This window comes from Condylura cristata, unplaced genomic scaffold (genome assembly GCF_000260355.1).
Source record: "Condylura cristata isolate star-nosed mole 26May11 unplaced genomic scaffold, ConCri1.0 scaffold00010, whole genome shotgun sequence".
Classification (NCBI taxonomy): domain Eukaryota; kingdom Metazoa; phylum Chordata; class Mammalia; order Eulipotyphla; family Talpidae; genus Condylura; species Condylura cristata.
Window position 1 is genome coordinate 56,134,121 of NW_004567111.1, and position 7,965 is coordinate 56,142,085.

The window sequence follows — 7,965 nt, forward strand, 5'->3', positions numbered from 1 at the left end:
TTTTAATCCATCCTGCAACTCTGTGTCTTTTGACTGATGAGTTTAAGCCATTTACATTTAGAGATAATATTGATATACTGGCACCTACATTTGCCATTATGGTACTTCTGTATTTTTATTCCTTGTTTTGAACTGTTCTTGTTTAGTCTTCTGTTAGATTTGGTTTGAGGGCTTCTTGTAGTAGTTTTTGGAGTGGGGGTTTAGTCATGACAAAATTGTGGAGTTTCTGTTTGTCTGAGAATGCCCTTCTTCCTTCTTGCCCGTAGTGTTTCTTTGGAGAAGTCAGATGTCATCTGGATCAGTTTCCATTTGTAGTTATTTGTTTCTTCCCTCTTGTCATTCTCATTATCTTTTCCTTGTCTTGCAATCTTGGAATTTTTATTATAATGTGTCTTGCTTTTTTTTCTTCTCTCATCATGGTTGCTTGGGGTTCTTCTTGCTTCTTGTATGTCTACTTTCATCTCCTTCAAATTAGGGAAGTTCTCTTCTATTATCTCTGTGAATAATTTCTCTAATCCTTGGCCTTTCTCTTCGCCTTCTGGGATACCTATAACTCTGATGTTTCCTTTCCTAATGGTGTCAAAAAGCTCTTGAAGTGTTTCTTCATTCCTTTTCCTTTTTACTTCTCTTTCTTTTTCTTTTTTTAAATTCTCTTTGTTTCTGTATCTTCGAGGATGCTTTGGAGGTTATTCTGAGTTGTGTTATTTTTCCCAGCCCCTACTGTGTGTAATTGTGTCTGATGTCTCCGCTCGTAACAGTCAGGGGTCTCTTGTGTTGTTCAGCCTCTTCTAGTAACGTTATGAGGCCGTGTTTCTGGAAGGTGTCTGTTGATCTTTGTAGCCTTCGTATGTCCCAGGTTCCCTCTATGCTTGGTGTGCCCGTGGTGGTTATGATGAATTAGAAGTGTTGTAGGTCTCCCTGGAGCTGGGCCTTTGCCTTAGTTGGTGGCTGGCTTTGTTTACACTTTAAGTACACTTTCTTTACATTCTAAGTACCTTGGGCCTCTGTTGTGGGGGTGGGATGTCCCCCTCCCCACAGGAGAGCAGGGGAGTGCCAGAGGGCTGAAATCCTCCCAGCTGAGCAGGCTGCCAGTCCTCCCTCTGAGTTTCCAGGGCTCTTTTTGTTTAGTCCAAACAGTCCCTCCCTGAGCAGTGCCTCCCCACTGCCTGAGGTCCTCTAACAGAGCACAACTGTATCTCTTCAACTCCAGGGTTTTACCACAGTTTTTGTGGGTAGATGTGGTAAGTAGGTAGACCCCTTAGCAAGTCTCCCCATTTGAGGCACTTCCTAGGGCCTCTCTATGTTGAATGTGCCCATGGAAGATGGTTAAATTTGTTGCATTATTCTAGGGTTGGGCCTGTGGTTGGGTCCTGTCTAACTGTTTTTTTGTTTTTTTTTTGTTTTGTTTTTTTCCCCCTCTTTAACTCAGGGGCTTTGTGAGTCTTGTTGACCACACCTTAGGAATGGCGCCAAGACCTGACAAACCTTAATGTTGCCTAGTCTCAGATCTCTGTTGTGGGGAGCAGGAGATGCGGGTAAGACTAGAGGGGCCCCAATTGCCAGTTCCTCTTCTCCACCTCCTGGGCTCTAATTAGAGCAGGTTTTTGTTTGTTTGTTTGTTTGTTTGTTTTTCCCGCCCCCTCCACCCCCCACCCCCGCAGCAGCTTGGGATCCACTCACCTAGCTGTGTTGTCTCAGTTTATATCCAGGGCTTTGTCAGGGCTGCTGGAGCAAAGGACTGCAATACCTCTGTGCTTATCCTCAGGTCTCTGGCTCCAAGCTGGAGCCTTTTCCCACAATTTGGTTTCCTCTCCCTAGCTGAGTTGTCTCAGTTTATCTAGCAGGGCTGGCGCAAAAAGCTGATGTCACTGTGCAGAGCAGCCGCAGTCAGTCCCCCTCTGTAGAGCTTCCTGGCGTCCAGGCACCTAGATTTCTAAAGGGGTAGGAAGCCGCTGTTGCTCCTCCATCAGAGTTCAGGGTTCAGCTAATCCTGCTTGTGCGGCTTCCCTTATGGGAACTCCCCAATCACCGGTTCTCCCTCGGCTATTTTCCTTCTAGTGAGTCCAGGGCGTTCTCATTTGGGTTGAAACTCATAGCATGTAAGTCTATAGTCCGTTTTTATATAATTCCGTGCGAGTTTGGATGTAGTAGTCTCCGCGTCTTTATTCTGCCGCCATCTTGCCGGTTCCCGAGCTGCTGGAGCTGATCAGCAGCTTTGCAGCGCCCATGTGCTCAACATTTGGTCTGCAGTTTCAGCAGTTTTTCCCTTACGCAGGTGTTGCAGATCAGATTTGCAGTGTTTCTGCAGCCTGGGCTCCACTCACTGAGCTGAGCTGCCCCCCTTATCTCCAGGGGTTTAGCATGGGGCAAAGTGCCTCCTGCAGCCCGCCGAACTTCCAGGCGCCTGGGTTCCCTTAGGGAACTCCCCAATCGCCATTTCCCCCTCAGTTATCTACCTTCTAGTGAGTCCAGGGTACTTTCATTTGGGTTGAAACTTGTAGTAAGTAAGTCTATAGTCTGTTTTCAGTCCTCAGTTCCTATGCAAGCCTGGATGCATTGATCTCAGCTTCTTTACTCTCTTGAATGATTTTTTAACAGCAAGAGAAATGATTAAAACTTTCAAAATGAAATAAATATTATGTATTCTAATTTCAAATATTTTATGAAATTAGAGGTTTTGTCCCCCATATTTCCAAAATGGTAAATGCAGCTTTTTTTTTTTTCTCATAAGAAAAATCGTAGCTGAAATGGTTGAAAACTTTATGCTATGGAAGTTGAATTCTGGTCATGTTAGTATAGTTCAGTTTTTCTTTGTGGCCTGATACTACTTTCACTTGTGGTTAAACCAGTTTCCCCAGTAGGGGGCAAGAGTTTGAATATTTGCAAACTTGTTTTTCTTTTGTACTTGTGGGAGCTTCCTTGTACTCTGTTGTTATCTATATCTCATGTAAAGGGGATATCATGAATTACTGCTTAGCAAATAACCACTTATTATAACAGTCTATACTTTTCAGGAAATGGCAATTTGCATTTCCAAACAGTGTCTTTGCAATGCCAACATAAGGGACCTCTTGGCCAACACGAGCAAATAAAATTACTCTTAAAAATATAAAATATCCTAGGCCCTCCCTGGTGGCACAGCGGGTTAAAGCACTGCACTGAGAAGCTAAAGCCACTTCCGCATGAGTTCCATACACGCCTGCCCCGGAGGTGACCGCGTGGCTTGGCAGACCTCTCCTGACCCGCCCGCTGCTCCCCTCAGCAGTGTACTTCGTAGATCTGCCAGTTCTGCTCCCCACTCTGTCACTGATGAAGCCTCTCACCGCCCTTGAGCCTCTGGCCTGTACCCCAGTTCTGTATGTACAAATAAATAAATCTTTAATATATATATAATACCCCACAAAACTAAACTCAAAAGCTAAATCTGGAGTCCAGCATGATTAGAGAAGAGTGAAGATGCCAGACTTGCCTCCTCCACATTTTTTTTTAAAGACTTATGTATTTATGCATACAGAACTGGAGTGCAAGCCAGAGGTGCAGGAATGATGACAGGGTTCACCAGAGACAAGAGTGGGGGGCAGAACAGGCAGGTAGATGAAGTACACTGCTGAGGGGAGCACCGGGTGAGACATGAGAGGTCTGCCACACCATATGGGTCACTTCTGGGGCTGGGGATCGAACTGGCACTGAAGCAGCTGCAGCTCATTAAAGTGCTACATCCTAAATTGCTGTGCCAGCAGGGAGGGCCTCCTCCACATTTTTGCAACCAAATCACAAGTAAAAGGAAACTACTTCATCTGAAAGACAAATGGGTGACTATTGTTTACACAGTGTGATGGCACAGTGGAAAAGACATCAGAAAAGTTGCAATTAAGTTATGATTGGACTGATATAGAGGCAAGCAACCTATGGTGGTGGGACCTGTGGTCAAGGAAGAGCCCTTCTGCTGTTGCTAGCTCAAAGAAACAGTTGACAACAGGGACCAGTAACCAGTAATCAGTGTTTGAAGCACCTGGAATACAAAATTAGGTACAGGCACCTCAGGGCAAAATGTTGTACTGGAAAGACAAAGAGAAAAATTCCTGACTCTTATCTTCTGCAATGCATCTATTGATCAACCACAGCAAAGAGGTAAGCTAAAATGAAATATTCCTAACATCTTGGCTAAGTTTGTCTAAGGGGACAGAGTAACTATAAATCCTCAGTTTACTGTTCAGGTACTAACTAGCATCGCAGAAAACTTGAAACCTGGCTGCTGATATCCTGAGCCAAGAGATCCAATGAATTCCAAACAAAAATAATATCAGATTGTCACATTCTAAGACATGTTGTTATTAAACTGTTAAAAGACAATGACAAGGAAAGAATACTAAAAGCATGGAGGTAAAGAAGAGTAATCTATGAGAGAGCACCTGTCATGTGGTCTGTGGATCTCTCAGTGGAATCCATGCAGGTAAGAGATATGGAAATAGGAAGATATGACAAGAAATATATAAAGAACTCTCATACCATTCAATAACTAAAAGCTTAACCATACAATTAAAAAATTAAAAATAATTTAACCAGACATTACCCAAAGAAGATATACAAATGGCGAACAATGAATGGAAAATACACACGCTATAGTTAGTCAGTAGGAAAATACAAATCAAAACCATAAAGTGATACCACTACACATCCATTGAGATGACTGTTATGTCAAAAAAAAAAAAGTGTTGGTAAGGATGTAAAAGAAGCAGAATCCGACTAGAAAGGATATAATATGATACAGCCACTGTGGAAAGTAGTTTGATGGTATTTCAAAAGGTGAAACATAGAAAACTGAAAATTGAAATCCCTACACAACACATATTGGCACACCATTCTTTATAACAGTATTCACAACAATCCAAAAGGTAGAAATAACCCAAATGGCCATTAATAGACAGATAAAAAAAAATGTACACATACAAGTGTATATGAATATTACTCAGTTATAAAAAAGAATAAAAACCTGATACATGTTACAACATGGATGAAATTTTAAAGCATTGGGTTTAGTGAAATAAGTGAGACACAAACGATCATATATATATATATATATATATATATATATATATATATATATATATATAAGGTACTTAGAACAGAAAAATTCAGAGCGACAGAAATCAAACAGGTAGTTATCAGGAATTTATACTTAAAAGATGCATAGTTTTTGTTTGTGAAAGTGAGAAATTTCTATAGATGGATAGTGGTAATTGTCTACAATATTTGAAAATAATACCACTGACTTATATAAACTTATTAATATAGTGAGTTGCATAGTGATACATATTTAACACAATAAACAATTTTATTAATGCAGAAGGAAACATGTAAGAGTCCAGGGGTCTGAGGCAATGAAATGGAAGAATAAAGGGGGCCATCGGTTTAGGTGTCCCTCATGGTCCATCCTCACAGCAAGTCACTCCTGCATCGGCTGCAGTGTCAATCTGCATGTCTAGGAATGAGCTCCAGGAAAGCACACTCATAGCTCAGAGCATGTGGTAGGTGAAGACTTCATCAGAAACTAGAGAGGAGAGAGAAATAACGTAGCCATATCTATCATATGTTTCTCAGCCCTTCCTATTGCTAGCCCTCTCCCCTTCATGCTATACCAAATAATAGGAAAGATGTTTTTGAACAACAGAAACATCAAGTATTAACCCTGAATTGCGTTCACACTAATCTGGAATTTATGGTAAACTGAATAAGATTCTGCCCAAGGGTGATCACACCAAAATCCCTTAATCTGTAGATACATATGTCACATTGCAAAGGGGGATGAAGGTTCCCCATGGAATTAAAGTTGTTCATCAGCTCACCTTAAAATAGGAATGTTGTTCTGGATTGAGTGGACCCAATGTCACTCCTAGAGTCCTAAAAGTGGCAGAGGATAGGCAGACATGACAGTGGAAAACAGAAGGATACCAAGTGCCACTCTGCCACTTTGAAGGTGGGAAGGAGGTCAGGGGTGTGAATAGTACCCAGAAGCTAGAATCAAAATAAGGAGATGGAGTCCCTCCCAGAAGCTCACGAAAGGAGCATAGTCCCACGGACACCTTAATTTTAGTCCCATGAGATCCCTGTCAGACTTCTGAAATACAGAACTGCAAGAGGAAATAAAAAGCAATATAGGAATCTGAAATTCAAAGTATAAAATAAGGTGACTGAAGCAAATATATTAGAAGGAGGGAAAGAGAGAGGAAGAAGAAAAGAAAGAGAAGACAAAAGGCACGCAAGACAAGAAATGTGAGGACCGAGCACAGGGAGAGTGCTCCTGAGTACCTACAGGACGCTGTCCCTGGCTCCCTGGGTCCTGCATCCCTTTCTGTGGAACCCACACAGCCACAGCCAGCCCCTCAGTAGTCTCCTCACGCCATAGCTGATACTTGGAGAAGAATTTACAAATTTGACATTCCTAGAACCCATGGGCTCCCACTCTTTACGCCCTGCAACAAGCTTACTTCCTACATGAAAGAGAAAGACATACATAGCAATTTTTTGGCTGCTTAAGCAGGTTATTCCAAGCAGACATTCTTCAAGTTCACACAGCACTTGCAAACTCCACCATTGTTCAAATCAGAGGAATCGTGACAAACTCCCACGTTCATGCCGAATAAAGAAATGTTTTTGAATTTGAATTCCACATTCTAGCGTGGCAGCTACCATCCTTCGCTCCACAAAATATATGTAGCAGCTAGTACATTATGATGGTAAAATAACAATTAAAAAATCAGACTACATAAAATTCAATTAGAATAGTGTTAAGACCAGGTGGGAAAGTAACGTGTGTATGTGGACGTCATAAACCCATAAACACTTACAATGAAGAATTGGACTGGTGAAGGCGGAGAACATCACAGAGAAAATGCAAACAGTGTCCTTAGAGAAAGCCACGTTTCTTCCATCATTTACTTGAACAAAGTGTCTCCTTTGGGCTTCACGGAGGGATACATGGGTTAGTAAAAGATGTTTTTATTAGTATTATAACAGCAAATACCATCGGTTTCTGCAAAGAGGTTTCTTAGCAAATCCTACAGATGTAACTTGTTGTAATATACCGAAGACTGATTTAGTGGACTTTATTGCAAAAAGAACAAGGTAACACTATCTAAAAATAAATAAATAAAATAAGCTACTAGCTACTACCTGAAAGTTATTACAGTAAGTTCAGATTTACCTTTTTGCCAATTTGTCTAGAAAAGAAATTTTAAAATAAGTTGTTGTGATAGCAAAAAAAAAAAAATAAAAGACCTCACTTTCTTACGTTTTTTTGTTTGTTTTTTTATTATTATTTTTTCCATTGAAGGTAGCTCCTCACCTCTGGATAAACAAACACCCTAAAGCCCCAAAGTAAAAAATGCAGACATACTGACTAGGTAGCAAAGATAAATCTCAAACCAGATGCAAGGCTTTTATGCACATTTCACTTGATTTTATAATAGACCATGGTACTACACGTCAGTGTTTCCACTAGAAATAATGGCTCTCATCCAGGGTTTGGTGTGATACATTTTCCAGTAGTAACTAAAAACTAGCTACATCTCTTTTCCAAGAATCCGTTTCTTCTAAAAGAAGTAAGAAAATGTTAGCTACATAAAAAATTGGTCAGGCTTCATCCTCCAGGTAGTTTTAATTTTGCCATTTATTTCATCTCGTCTCACCTGCTCCATAAAGTTCAAATGTGGGAATTCAAGCCCCGCAAACTTACTAGCAAACTCAAGTTTCAATATATTTCTCTCTTAAAATTTCTTATGTGTCAGACACCTTGGCCTCATCTATAAAACTATGGCCCAATTGTTAGCAAATAAAACAACAAAAGTTAAACTTTCTAGAGCTACTCAACAAACTAAAAAGCTGCTGATTCATTTAGCAAAAATATACGAAATGTTTGCTGCATGCAAGCCTTTGTGTTAGATGCTATGGACACAAACTTCAACA